The sequence below is a fragment of the Kogia breviceps genome, chromosome 1 (genome assembly GCF_026419965.1).
Source record: "Kogia breviceps isolate mKogBre1 chromosome 1, mKogBre1 haplotype 1, whole genome shotgun sequence".
NCBI classification, from domain to species: Eukaryota; Metazoa; Chordata; class Mammalia; order Artiodactyla; family Physeteridae; genus Kogia; species Kogia breviceps.
Window position 1 is genome coordinate 46,626,696 of NC_081310.1, and position 14,930 is coordinate 46,641,625.

At 40.7% G+C, this 14,930-nt stretch overlaps 1 long non-coding RNA gene across 1 annotated transcript in view; it reads right to left on the reverse strand.

Moving 5' to 3' along the window:
• Positions 1–619: 619 nt before the first annotated feature.
• The window catches only part of LOC136793493 (uncharacterized), a 67,566-nt gene continuing 53,255 nt past the window's right edge, over positions 620–14,930 (reverse strand). Inside the window, exons 3-4 of the long non-coding RNA XR_010838791.1 lie at positions 12,217–12,296; positions 620–674 (exon numbers count right to left, since the gene is read on the reverse strand). This is a non-coding gene — a long non-coding RNA (uncharacterized lncRNA). The remainder of the gene's footprint in view (positions 675–12,216; positions 12,297–14,930) is intronic.

Below are 14,930 nucleotides of genomic sequence, written 5' to 3' on the forward strand. Positions count from 1 at the left end.
AATGTTTGAGTATTGTCAGGCCCTCTCACACATGTCCCAAAGACACACTAGAGTGTAGAAAACCTGAAGACAGGAACCCTGTCATTCTTGGTCCTGGTGTGTCCCCAAAATATACATTAGCACCTCAGAAAGAAGTGCTCAATTAATGTTGGTGGAAGAGAAAGAGGTAGGACAGAAGGATACAGAATACTTTATAAACACTGTGGCCTCTGAAAAGCTATGATTTTTTTTCCCCCAAAGTGTAATAAGTTCTGGTCATCAGAAAGCGTGGTGTGCTGCTGAGAGCCTCTGCCCCCCATTTCCAGTTCTGCCCCCTCCATCAACCAGTCTCCTCTGTCACCCACGACATGAGGAGAGTTGCACTCACCCTCCTTTTTTCAGACAGGGACAATTTTGTATTTTTCAAACTTTCTGAGATGTAGGAGGTGGTGAGGCCAGGATTGAGTCGTACCATGGAAGCCAGTATCTAAGAAGGATGTCTGCCATCTGTCCTGAAACTTACCTAGAGCCCAAGCCATTGTGCGGGTCACTAGCCAAGGCTGGAAGGGACACACTGGTACAGACAAAAAGCTGAGCCGGAGCTGAGAGCTGGCCACCACCGTGGAGCTGGAGTAGGCACGGGGGTGTCTCTGTGGCCAGCCCAAGCCAAACAGCCACCTCAGCACAGGCGCTTCCTGGGGATTAATGAAGCACAGAAAGAAATAACACCTCAAACCATTAACCCCAACCAGCGATAAATCCTCAGGAATTGCACGGCAGAGTGGCTGCTCCTGCTGTATTAAGTTGAAAATGCATTTTTAAAAAGCCTATGGATTTGTTTTTAATGGACTGCAATACCCTTGGTACCCAGTGGGCCTCTCCACAGCGTGAATACCTCAGCCTGGGGCCCTGGCCCTTTATTCAATGTGCGATGTTCCTTCTCCTTCTTCCTGTTACCTGGCTTTTCTTGTGTCCTTTGCTCCTAGAATATTGAAAAACACCACATAAACTGAAAACACTGAAATGAGAAAAAGAGAAGCCCAACCAGCTTGCAGGAGCCACAGTCTGAGAGCAGGTGCCAGCGCTGCAGGTGAGTTCAGTGGGCAGCCAGACGGAAGAAAATCAAGAGTGAAGACTGCCAAGGTGCAGGAATGCTCCATTGACTTCTTTGACATTGAAATTCCCAATGAAAATGTAAATGTTATCTGGTGGAGGAAGCCTCTGAGCCATTTTTAGGCCATTAACAACTTTGCTACAAATAAATTGTCTAAAATAGCCAGTCACCTATTAGAGCCCTGGGCAATGGAACTCAACACAGGTATTAACAGCGGAAGTAAGGAAGGTCAGGAATCATGGGGGCAGGAGGGTGGAAGAAGTAGAGGAAGACGAGAGACCTAAGTGGGCTTGGGGGAGGCACCAGGTCCTTGGCCAAAAGATATGAAGGGCAATGTGTGGAAAGTGAATACTGGACTATCAATGACTTCCAGACTAATAACTTTTTCTAGATTAGCCCCAGCTAGGGGATGACTAAAGATAAACAAAAGTCAGAAGATAAGGCAAAGCAGAGAGAAGAAATGAAGGCCAATGGAACAGAAGCATTACTTTTGGCAGTCATGGGATGTTGAAGTTCCTGGGGGCTCCACCCGACTAATAGGTTACCCTTTGGCAAAATACATATCTACTCCAGACTCAATTTCCCTATTAAAAACGTCTCTTGAAAGTAATGTCCCTCAGACTGTCACTCTGGGGGATAAAGAGTTAATATTTGAAACTCTCAAGGTGACTTTGGAGAACAAGTTTCTATTCTAAGTGTGAGAGATTCCTATTATAAGAAATTCTGTAGATTGACAAAGCTAAATGGCCTCTACGTCGTATAACCATAATCCTCCTCAGTGTACAAAAGTCCAAAAATAAAGACCAGATGTCTTCAGATTGCTGACGTTGATTGAGCTGGTTCCACTCGCTCACAGTGATTGCTAAACCAAGCTTTCCCTGGACGCAAAGCTGAGGGTTTCCATCCTTGTGTTATTGGCTTTTTTGGCCACAATTTGCCTGTTCACGTATATGGGCACCCTTTTGGCCTCCTCGGGTCTGGAACGGAGTTTTCCACTTCTTAGAGGATGTGTCTGCAGAAGCTCAGTTGAAACCCATTAAGTACTTGTGCCTCCTCAGCAGCCTCTCCTGGCATCAAAGAGCCAGTTTCTCATTAGTAGCTGGTTAGAACAGTGAGGCCTCCACCAGTGACTTGCTCAAACTCTGGTTCCCCAAGAAAACCTTTGTGAAGATCCTGCCCCAGGCCAGCTCTCCCAACAAACTCCTCCATGCCCCCAAAGCTTCAGACTGTGCTGGGAGGCCCGTGCTTTGTATAGGCCAGCTGGGAGGTTGTGTCACCCCCCCCCCTCCCCACCCCCATTTCCTAGACATCCACCAGCTCTGTCTCTTTCTCATAAATTTCCAAGCAGTGTTCTGTAGTGCTAAAACACTTCCTGTTCTTATTCTCATGTGTTTCTCATATGTATTTGCCCTATTAGATCATAAGTTTCTCAGCCATGAGAACTATATTCTGTAATTCCTTTTTATTCTCCCGCTCAACTCTCACAGATGTCAGTACATTAAGATGTTTTAGTAAAGAGCTTGTTGACTGGCTAACTTTTTCAAAGGGAGAAACGAAAGAAAAAATGAATCGTGACAGTTGGTTGCAGACCAAAGAAAAATAGGTGTGTGTGTGTGTGAGTGTGTGTGTGAGTGTGTGTGTGAGTTCATTTGCATATTCACTCATCCCACAAATATTTGTTGAGTACCTACTATGTTCCAGGTGTTATGAAAGGCACAGGGATACAGCAAAGAACAAGAAAAATAAAGTCCTTGAGTTCCCAGAACAACACTTCGATACAGTTTGCTAGGTCCTTGAGCCTCATGTTGCTTGTGTGTTTGTAAAGTTTATTTCATGGCTGAAAAGGGATGGTGTGTTTGGATTTGTCTCACGTAACAAAAAGGTATATGTGTCCTATGAGAATATGTTTGATTTAGGCTCAGGGTACAAAAACCAGAAAGGAATGTTAGATATAATTTAGAACCCAATAGTTTTCTTCATGATGTGTGACTGTTTTATCTCGAACCTGGAGGAAAACAGTACAATTTACATATGCAAATGAGGAAAGCCAAAACTTGCATACCACTGAATATTTTAGGAAACCCCAAACTGCAGGTTCCTACGAAATCAGAAGCATTGATTTCAGGCCAAAGATTTTAGACAGTAAACATACTGATTTTCAACAAGTTGTTTGCTTTTTAAAAAAATAGAAATTGCTTTCTATCTAATCCTAGTAGCAAAAACCCCAAGTTCATATTGTGTTACTTTTTAAAGCATGGAAAATGGTTTATAGCTTAGATCTAATTTCACTCTTGCTGCACAGAGAGGTAATTGGAAGAATACAATATCTACTCCATGTCACTTTAAGGACAGTTAAGGTCACATGCTACTCCCAGGTAGAATGAGACTAGAGCTCATGTGAAATATTCTTGACCCTCTCCTCACCTAAGGCATTTCTAATTTTAAATTTTAATTGTAATTTTATTTTGAACCTGATGTACTTAGAGAGTTGAGTTGATTATACCCTCCAGTTCACAGCACACTATCACTATCAGTACGTGCAGGGCTTCTCTCATATTTTATTTTATTATTCTCCTTTTATACCTGATTGTAGTCACATTTCCCTCTCTTTCTCTTTCTTTTTAGCCCCTCTTCCACCCTAAAGGCACCCACATTAATGTGTTTGATATAGACAGAGATACATGTATATGTGTACATGGATTTATGTGTATATCTATGTTCTTTATGTATGCATATGAGGAGGGTTATCTTCGAAAAATATACAGTGTGAGGTGTGTGTATGTGTTTTAAATAGACTTAGGTGGTATTATGCTGGAAATTTCCTTGTGTTTCTTACTTTCTTTCATTCTCCTCTTTCATGGCTGTAGCTCTCTGCCTCCGTAAACAAAGCTCTTATGACTATCTTTGTACATTCCCCCTTCCGGTAATGCGTGAACATTTCTCTGGGGTATGTGCTCGGGCCTAGGGTTCCTGGGTCATAAGGTATACCCACAAACATCACTTTAGCTAGGGGCTTCCAGGTTATTCTCCAGAATGACTGTACCAATGTACATTTCACCAGCAGAGCATGAGTTCTAGTGTCCCCAACTCCTCACCAATATTTCTAATTTTTGCTATTCCATTGAGTATAAAATAGTATTTTATTGTTATTGTAATTTGCATATCTTTGATTTTTGAATTTGAGCAAATGTTCATATACTTGTTAACTATTCAGATCCCCCCCTTGTGTGAATTATCTATTCCTGTTTTTGAACATTTTCCATTGAGTTCCCCAATCTGTCTTACTGAATTGTAAGAATTCCTGTTCTAATCTAGATATCTGTCCCTTATTGTTATATTGGTTAATGAAAATATCTTCTCCCAGTCATTACCAGTCTATTAACTTGATCTATGGTGCATTCATTGAAGATAACTCTCCTAATTTGTTGTAGTCAAATACATCAACTATTTGCCTTATGAATTGTGCTTTGGTGGTCTTATTTTAAAAGACCTCCCTCACTCCAAACTCACAAAGACATTCTTTCCCAGTAGCTTTACAATCCCATTCACATTTAGGTCTTTGATCCTTCTAGAAGATTAATTTTTAGTGTCATATAGGAATCTGTCTTTTTTTAAAAAAATATATCTATTTATTTATTTGGTTGCACTGGGTCTTAGTTGAGGCAGGCGGGCTCCTTAGTTACAGCTCACTGGCTCCTTAGTTGCGGCATGCAAACTCTTAGTTGCAGCATGCATGTGGGATCTAGTTTCCCGACCAGGGATCGAACCTGGGCCCCCTGTATTGGAAGCGTAGAGTCTTATCCACTGTGCTACCAGGAAAGTCCCAGGAATCTGTCTTACTTTTTTCCATATAGTGGCCTTATTGCCTTAATACCATATATTAAACAATCCAATGACATATACATTTGTGGTGCCACATCTATCATATGCCAGGTTTCCAAATAAACATGGGTCTACTTTTAATTCTTTGTTCCATTCCATGGATTTATTTTCCTATTCTTTTCCTCACACTACTTTTTGCTTTTACTTGCTTTCACTACTTATTTTTTTTATTACTATGGCTTACTGTGTTTCATATCTGGTAGGATGACTCTTCTTCTTTGCTATTCTTTTCAAATTTGACTTAGCATCCATGGACATTTGTTAACCTATACAAATTGTAGAATAAGCTCAAGGTCATTTCTGTTATCTTGAAAGACCATGTGATCTTTTATTCTCCTCCACCCTAGCCCTTTATGTCATGCCTCTTTATATTGCAGTAAATAAAAACCCAACTGAAAGCAATTTAAGTCAATAAGAATAATGCAGCAAGTGCTCAAACAACATCATCAGGACTCTGTCTTTTTTTCTACCTCTTGACTCTACTTTCTTCTGAGTTGGCTTCTGTCACAGACAAAATTTCTCTGGGAGTAGGTCCCCAGCTGCATCTTACTTTTCTAGCAACCCAAGCAGAAAGAAGATGTTTCCTCCCTGAGAGTTTAATCAGCGTTCTGAATGGGGCTCTCATGCCCCATCCTGCCCTGTCCTGAAACATGCCCCATCCTCAAACAACTGATGTGACCAGACTTTCGAAGGCTCTGCTTGGCTAGGCCTGTGTCTTTTGCTTGCAAACCACTGGTTCAGACCCATATGATACACATGAACTAACAGAGAAGTATTTCCATAAAGAAAAACTGAAATGCTACTTCCAGGGCAGGCAAAACCTACAAAGGTTAACTATCCACTGTGGAAATCCATTGCACTTATTTATTTCTACCTGACTCCTCCTACCAAAATATAAGTTCCTTGAGGGCAGGTCTTGTGGCTCTTCATCTTAGGGGCCCCAGTACCTAGTCAAATGCCTGTATATAGTGGGCATTAAGCAAGCATCTATTGAATTTAAGAAAGTAAGTGAATGAATGAATGAAAGAATAATGCCAGGAGTAGCAGTCAGGGCTAGGCTGCATCTTAAGCAGAGAGAAGGGGCAACAACAGTAACTGCATCAGACCCTTTAAACTGGCATTTAGCAAGCTAAGATCTCAACCTCAGAAGTGGGGTTGGGCTTCCCTGGTGGCGCAGTGGTTAAGAGTCCGCCTGCCAGTGCAGGGGACACAGGTTTGTGCCCCGGTCCGGGAATATCTCACATGCCGCGGAGCGGCTAGGCCCGTGAGCCACAGCTACTGAGCCTGCGCGTCTGGAGCATGTGCTCCGCAACGGGAGAGGCCGCGACAGTGAGAGGCCCGCGAACCGCGATGAAGAGTGGCCCCCGCTCGCCGCAACTGGAGAAAGCCCACGCACAGAAAAGAAGACCCAATGCAGCCAAAAATAAATAAATAAATAAAACTTATTTTTTTTAAAAAAAAGAAGTGGGGTCATGGCTCCGCTGTCACACAGATATAAAACCTAACGGTTAATTCCACTGACTTTCCCAATGACTTACAGGAAGTCTCCTATAAGAGGAAGTCTAAGGTAGTGGTTCAAAGTTTTAGAGTCTGACAGTCCTGACTCCCATCCTAACTCTGCCAAGTTTTATAAAAACTTGACTCATTTAGCCATTTGGGGTCACCATTTCTTTTTCTGCACAGTGGGGACTAATATGTAATATGTGGAGAGTTGTTATAATATTTTAAAAGACAACTATGTAAAGAGCCTGGCACTGGGCTATAAGAAAGTCTTTACCTTTTGGTGTGCAACTTCGGGAGTTCCCTGGGAAAGACTCAAAACTGGTCTCCATACTCTGAGAGCAAGGGGGGACCAAAGAGGTATAACACTCTAGATTGGTACGTGGCACTTTTAATAAGCAAGAGAACATACGTATGAGGCTTATCTTGGGTGGCTGCAAGATGAGTAGATCTTGGCCCACACTTGCCAGAATCTTAACTAAGGTCAGTTATATATTCTGTTCAGATGGTCTCAACAACATCTTACCCTCTCAAGGCTATCCTTGAAATGACTGCTAGTGTGGGAATAGCAGGTGGGACATGCATTCCAAGGACAGGAGCCTCTGATTGTTCAGGTCCAGCTCACAGGCCAAGCAGAGGTTACCTCCTCTCAATGATCTCCCCCAACACAGCTGCAACAGACTTTTCAATCATCTACTAGGTGTCAGGCAAGGTGCTTGACTCTAAGAAACCAAACTAAGCAATCTAAGCATGGTCTCTCCTCTCAAATTGCTCAGAGTCTTGGAGGGAGGAGATAGAAATTGAAAAGCTAAAGTATGGTAAGGGTCATGCTGGGGAAGTACAGGGTGCTGGGGAGGTACAAACTGAAATACTTAATCCAATCATGATAGCTAGGGAAGGCTTCCCAGAGGTTGTGATATTTTTGATGAAACTGGAAAGATGGGTAAGAATTATCAAAATTAAGGGTGAGAACGTTTAGAGAGGAGACTATTTCAGGAAGATAATTAAGAGAGGCTATGGCAAATTCTTAATGGTTCTCAAAAAGGATTAGTTAATATTTGTAGAACTATCACAATTATAATGACATAGTATTAATATCTATTAACTCCTATTATGCCCTATAGGGTAACCCTTTTTCCTCTCAAGAAAATCTTTCTTGGTATTCACACAGGCATATATTCCTTGATTTCCAAACCTTCAGTGTGTTTTATTTGCTCTTAGAGGATTCATCAAGGACCTGACATAGTCAAAGAAGGCTGCATTCTAGATCTGGAGAGCATTTGGAAGAAATAACTGATGTGGATCAAAGGAAATTGAAAAAATAATGAAGAGATCTAGGAATAGGGTATGACCTTGCAGAATGTGATGAGGAAACTGGCACAGTCAACTTCAGGGGAGCTTTCAACCAAAGGAGGATATTCCTATAAAGAGGAAGGTGGCAAGGTAGGAGAAAGAAATAGGAATAAAAGGAGTATCTCTTTTCATTTTGTTTGTTCATCTGGAGGAACAACTGAAGCATACAAAATTAAACACTTGGGCTTTTTGCATTCAGTGATGTTTTCACAAACTCATCATCTAAAATCATTTAAATTTTGAGTCCTTTTTGCTGATAAATATGATACGGATGACTCCAATCACCAACTGTCCTGGACTGCAATACAGTGAAGCTCACTCCTGGTGTTGTCATCACAACACGAGTACCATTCCTCTTCTCATTGCTCTTCAACCATGACTGCACCATCACCTGCAGAGGTTTTAAAGTCATGAAGATGCCCAAACTCTAACCCTACTGAATCAAACCTACCACATCAGTCTTGACAGATGAGGTCTGATTCCCCCCACGCAACACTGTTACTTCTCTGACTTCCTTTCCTACTGCTCTTCCCCTGGATCACTTCACTTCAAACAAATAGACCTCCTTGCTTTTTGTATTAGGTACCTGTTGCTGTGTAATAAATTATCCCCAAATGTAGTATCATATATATATATATATATATATATATGTACATTTATTATTTCACAGTTTCTGTGGGTCAGGAACCCAGGCACAGCTTAGTTTGTAGAGTGTCTGGCACATGATAGGAGCTTAGCAATCGTTTGTTGAATGGAACAATTTGTGCCACTATCAGAATACTTTTTTGTTAAATCTTGAGCTCATTTGGGAATTGCTTTATAGAAAAACAGGCAGCCACTCCCAAATATATATACTGCTCCACTTAATGGCTATATCTGTTCTCATCCCAAATCCAACTACTGCCCAGGGAAACTTTTACTTTAGTTTGTGTATGACAGTAAGGACCATCTTAGGTCAGGCTCACAGACCCTGAAGTGAGGATTCATATGCAACTAACTTATTAGGGAAGTTTCCAGGAGAAACTGATAAGGAAGTAGAATAAATCACTTGTAAGAACAGAGAATCAGTGGTAGTTAAGCAAGAGTGTGACCAGGAAAAGTTCCAGCTTCAATCTAAACCCACAGGGAGATCAGCAGCATAAATTACAGCCTCAGAGTTTGTCCCTTCTCAGGACCAGAAATCTGGCCTTTCATACTCCACAAAATCAGCCATTGGATAACCAGTATATAAACCAAGAAGCTCTAGAAAGCTAAGGACAGTCCTCTGGAGTAGGTGGAGGTATGAGTCATTAGATGCAAAGCACACAGGCCACAAAGAACCAGTAGGAAAGACCTGAGATCTGGAAGGAATGCTGTCTATATTCACTGAAGGTACAGTTAAGAAACAAGCCTCTGGCTCCTTCAAATCCAGACATGCCTCTAATTTAGGACAAGATGAAATTGTCATCTGATCCCACTTAATCCTTGCCAAAAAACCTATGAGGTGGTTGTAACTATTATTCTTATCTTAATCAAAGCTTAAATAAATTAAGGGACTTGCCCAAGAACATGTAGCTATTCAGTGTCTGAGCCAGGATTCAAACTCCTCTTTATCTTTCTCAGAGTCCATGCTTCTGATTGCTATTCTATAATTAAAAATGTATTTATTCTTTTAATTTCACTAGCATGAAGGAGAGGAGACAAGGCTAAATAGATATCCATTGATAGAAAGAAGATTGGTTGCCCAAAGGCTAAATAGATATTCATTGATAGAAAGGGGACTGGTTGCCCAAGTGTACTCACCCCCTTAGTGCCTCTAGCATTGTAGATACTCAGTAAGTATCCATTTAATAAGTGAAGAAGTAACTATAATACAGAGGACTTTTCCATACAGCAGTCCTCAGATATTTATAGATTGGGTGCAAACAATCTAAGTCCCATCCCAAGATGTTGAAAAGATAGGAATAAAATAGACTTTATGTCTACTCTGGAGGAGTCCAATAAGATGTGTGCCATGTTGGAAGATCTACTTATTGTTCAATATGGGTGTGGAAAAACCCAAACCAAAAGCTTTTTGTCTTACTTCTCCCTTCAGGAGAACTCAGTGAGTTTGCAGAGACAGTTCCAGGGAAAGTATATATATTGGGTTTCAAGAGAAGATGAGAATTTGGTTTTACCAAAGCTGATGACGGGGGTGATATATGGAGATCTCCAAATTCAGCCAAAAAGCCTCTTGCTGCAAAGCACAGATGTCCTCATCTGGTTTCACTGATGCACCTGTGATGCCATGTTGAGCAAACACAACTGCTCTTTCTCATGGGTCACCAGGTCATTGGAGCACACCTGGAGCCCTCTGATTACACATAGGCAAAAAGTCTAGAGGCCAGATGGGTAGGGTGAGGTGGATACCAATCAATAGGGACTTAAAAACCTTCAGTTTTAGTTTTTGGTTTATTTGTTTGCTCATCTTGAACTGTGCTGATAGGGTTGTAGTGAGCTAGTGCCCAATTCCATTCTCTCTTGCAGTCAACAGCACTACCTTTCCTAGGTGACTTTTAAGGTTGGAGTTTAACCAAGTGATCACATAACAGAATGAAACTAAGCACCCCCATGATTTCTTTTACCTTCTATCAAATTATAATAAATATGCAGAAAAAAGTATGTATCATAAGTGTATAGCACAATGAACTTTCACAAACTGAACATGTTTAATCACCACCACAGAAGCCTCCCTTATGTTCTCTTCTAGTCGCTATACACCCCTCCAAGAGTATAAAAACTCTCCTGACTTCTAACACCCTTGATTAGTTTAGCTTGTTTTGTACTTTATATAACTGGAATCCCACAGTGTGTATTCTTTTGTGCTTGGCTTCTTTTATTCAACATTATTTGTTGAGATTCATCCATGTCATTGCATTTAGTTGTAGATCATTTATTCTAATTGCTGTATATTATTCCATTGTGTAAAAATGCCATAATTTATTTATCCTTTTAACTGTCAGTGGGCATTTGTGTAGTTTCCAGGATGTAGGCATTATGAATAACGCTGCTATGAACATTCCCAAACAAGTTTTTTGGTGCTTTTCTGTTGGGTACACACCTGAAAGTGCAGCTTCTGGGCATGAATTCAGCTTCAGGAGATACCACCAAACATTTCTCCAAGAGAGTATTTCACCTGTAATTTTCTCCTATGCATTTTTCACCTGTGATTTTCACCCTCCAACACTGGCCTCATTAACACAGAACTTGACTAGAACTCACCTATTAGGAACTGTGCAACTACCCCTCCGGAGGATGCAAGTCCCTGAAAACCAAGAATTCCCTGGCATTCTCAAAAGTTACCTTAACCTCTGTAAGAGCTCTGAAAACACGATCTTCCCCCAGGGAGGGAAAAAGGCAATTTGGGGGTAATCCCATGCTGTTAGTTATACATATTCCCATGAGAGAAGAGTTACTGCACTTGAAACCGTTTCTTTGCTTTTGGTGCGGGGAGAGTTTCATAAAGTCCAAAGCGATTACAGAGGAGCTTTAGCAAAAGAAATGGGAGTTGGATCAGACCGCTTCCGCTTTCCACATACACCACAGCAAAAGTCCCAGGAGGTCAGCTGGAACAGAGATTGGTTGGAACCCTGTACAGTCCCAATGAGAAGCCTTCCTAAGGTCTCCAAGGTGGAGTGTAAATCAACAAATGTGTGGAGCTTTGAAGATCTAACTTTTGTTGCTAATCTCTCTGTTCTGAAAGGGTGGGTGGGGAATATATGAAGGCAAAATCAACAAACAAGTCCCAAACAATAGTTTCTGCCCTTGCCAAAGTTGCGGTTCAGTTTTTTAATAAGCTCATTGGGATTTGCCCTTGTTACTGTACTTTACTCATTAGCTCCTTGAAGTTACTGTTGGGTACCTTGGGGTGGAGGCCCCAAACCTCAGCATTCTTCTAAAGGGCTTACCACTGCAGGAGGGAGGGGAGGGGTGGTAGGAAGCGGCTCGCTCACGCACTCACACAGAAAGGTGCCGCCTGCCTGGATCTCCTTCCCAGGAAGGAAAAGCAGGGCGCTAAGGTGGAGGCCAGCATTCACATACAGGACTTAACAGGGAAGGCTTCTGCAGGAATCTAGACAAGAGTTCCTCAGCATGTGGTTGAGATGGTGGATACACATTATTCTCTTTATTTTTCTTATATACATGAAATGCTTTTATAATAAAATATTTTTAACTAATTTTAAAAAAAGAGTTCCTCAACACGTGGACATTTACATCAAGCCCCTCCCATCCTCCGCTTTAGCTTTGGTTGGTTTTCCTATGTACGTTGGGAGAATGGCATTGAGAAAACACTCTTTGACTAATCCAAGTTGCAGTTATAAAGATATCATTTCCTTTGACATTAATCTGATTTAAAAAAAAAAACTTACCTACTATGGTACTTAAAATCTGGTCCCATATTTCCAGTTTTTCTAAATTCCATCCTGTTGGTGTATTTGTGAGTTTTGTTCTTCAAGGAGATTTATTCAAAGAAAGAGGGAAGAAGAGAAATAAGTTCTTTATGAAATGATGACACCAAATTGAAGCTTTATAAGACTATGTTGCACTTGACACTTGCTGCTCCCCCCCCTTTACCATGGGGACATTTTATTATGCTTATTATACTCTTATTATATTATGCTAATTGAATAAGCCCCTTCCCTGGCTCCTCTGTGTTTTCTGGAAACAATTTAAACTACTTGCCTTCCCTGTTAAGGCACTGCACCACTCAGGTTCTGGCTGCGTTTCCTTTCTTGACCCAACTTCCTCTCCTGTGTAATTCTCCCTTCTGCTTTATTGTTTTTATTCTAGCATCCTGGCCTGTAGGAAGACCAGTTGTCTGTTCCCTAAATGCCACCTCCCTATATCCATGTATTTTCAGTCCCTCCTCGTGAATTTCATCTTCCAGAACATCCTATCTGCCTTTCTGATCCCTAGAAGAAAAGGGACTAGATTCATTGCCCCTCATCATGGAGAGAAAATGGAAAGGTTTCCTTAAATGTTGCAGAAACATACGTTGTGCTCACTAAAAGGAACCTGGAAAGACCAGTTGTAATCCCATAGCATAGCCTTCCTCAAAGCCTTTTCCAGCTTGTTTTCCCATTTGTCAGTACATTGTACATAAAAGTTATAGGGATTGTTTATTGTTAACCATGTATGTGGGCAGAGAGATGAACAGTTTAAATAAGCATGACTGGTTAGCCAACAGGGAAATTAGAAATCATGTTGTCAATACTTCTGAATTGAACTCTTTATTCTCAAACAAATATTTACTAAGGTCAGCTGACACATTTTAATGCATTTTTATACTTAGACAACCATAAGGTATGATAGCATGCATTGTAATCTACAGTGTACAAAGTTCTTTCAGAAAAACTTCAGCACTTGATCCTCACAACGACCCTGCGATGAAATGGAACAATAGGTTTATTTTATGAAGGAAGAGACTCAGACCGAAAGTTCAGTGGATTGTCCTGGGTTTCTAGCTCCTACCTAGTGCTTTTTCCACTATATTGTGCTCAATAAAATTTGAGGACCATGAAAAGGCCCTTTTACACAAGGACATTTCTTTAATAAGCCTACCATGACACCTAAAATTATGCTATTATGGAATCATTCATTTCTTTAAATTTAAGTATTATGTCCCCAGATATAAAACATAAAGCCATAATCATGAGAAATAGTTCTAGCATAGCTGACTGTTATCTTTGATAGCTGCAAACAAGGAAACTAAAGATTGAGATATAAGTCCCAAAACTAGAAGTTTGTTGAAACACTAGTGAGAAAAAAAAAAAAAAAAAGGAAAAGTCCTTGAAAAATACGGTGTGTGTCCTGTCTTCATGACTTGCTATTTTGTGATCTTGGGCAAATTACCTTTGAACATCAGTTTCCCCATGAGTCTAAGAGAGATAGTAACAACACCAAAATGAAATAAAGTACTGAGACTCTACCCTAGTACACTCTGCAAACTGAAAGTTACTACAAAAATGTTGGTTCCCACCACCATAATAAGTTAAACTGTCATGATCTCCTTGAAAGACTGAGTCTTTATAATCTAAGATATCTATGGGATTTTGAAAGATCACTCTTGGAAATAATATTTAGAGAATTTACAAGGGACCAATCATGATGGCAAACCTCTTTTTTGCTATCATGTTAAGTCCCTAAACCACAGAGCATTTTACTATTCCATGATTAGACATCTGCACTCATAGTGTGTTCCAAAGACTTAGGTCAGAATGGAAACAGACCTGGGAATTTCAAAGCTGCTTTATGAGATAAGTTCTAGAACGAAGCTGAGCAGAGCAGGGCTATTTACAGAGCTTCCAAGGGTCTCCAAGTAATTCTGGGAAAATGGCAAAGCAAATCTGGCTGAAGGCACAACCAAGATAATTTTCAAGATAATCATTCATCCTCTTACTTATTCATTTATTCATTTGTACATTTAACAAATATTTATTAAAAGTCAACTATGAGGGACTTCCCTGGTGGTGCAATGGATAAGACTCCACGCTCTCAAGGCAGGGAACCCGGGTTCGATCCCTGGTCAGGGAACTAGATTCCATATGCATGCCACAACTAAGACCTGGCACAACCAAAATAAATAAATATTTTTTAAAAACATCAACTATGAGCTGGGTATTCAGTAACCTTGGGGACTTCATGAGTGAATGGAAGGACCTGGTTCTTCCCTCAGGGAGCTTTATTTTCTAGTTTTCATGAATGTGGGAAATACTCCAATCACATAGTTCCTAGAGTACTTCTTCAAGCCTTCTCAAAATCTTATCCGAACACCTTAAAACAATGAAAATGCTCACTGAAATCTTCCAACCATATGCTTCCATTTCCTTTCCACCAACAGCCCTTGTCCTGCCCACCCTATTCATTACTCCCTTGACCTTGCTCTCAGGTATAAGACAGAACCACTCCCCTGTATTAACACACACGCATGTGTGCAAGCACACATACACAAGCACACACAAGGCCCTCAAACCTTGGCTAAGTCCTATTCACCCTTTAGACATCAGTTTAAATATCACTACAAGAAATACAGATGGCCAATAGGTACATGAAAAGATGTTCAGCATAGATAATCATCAGAGAA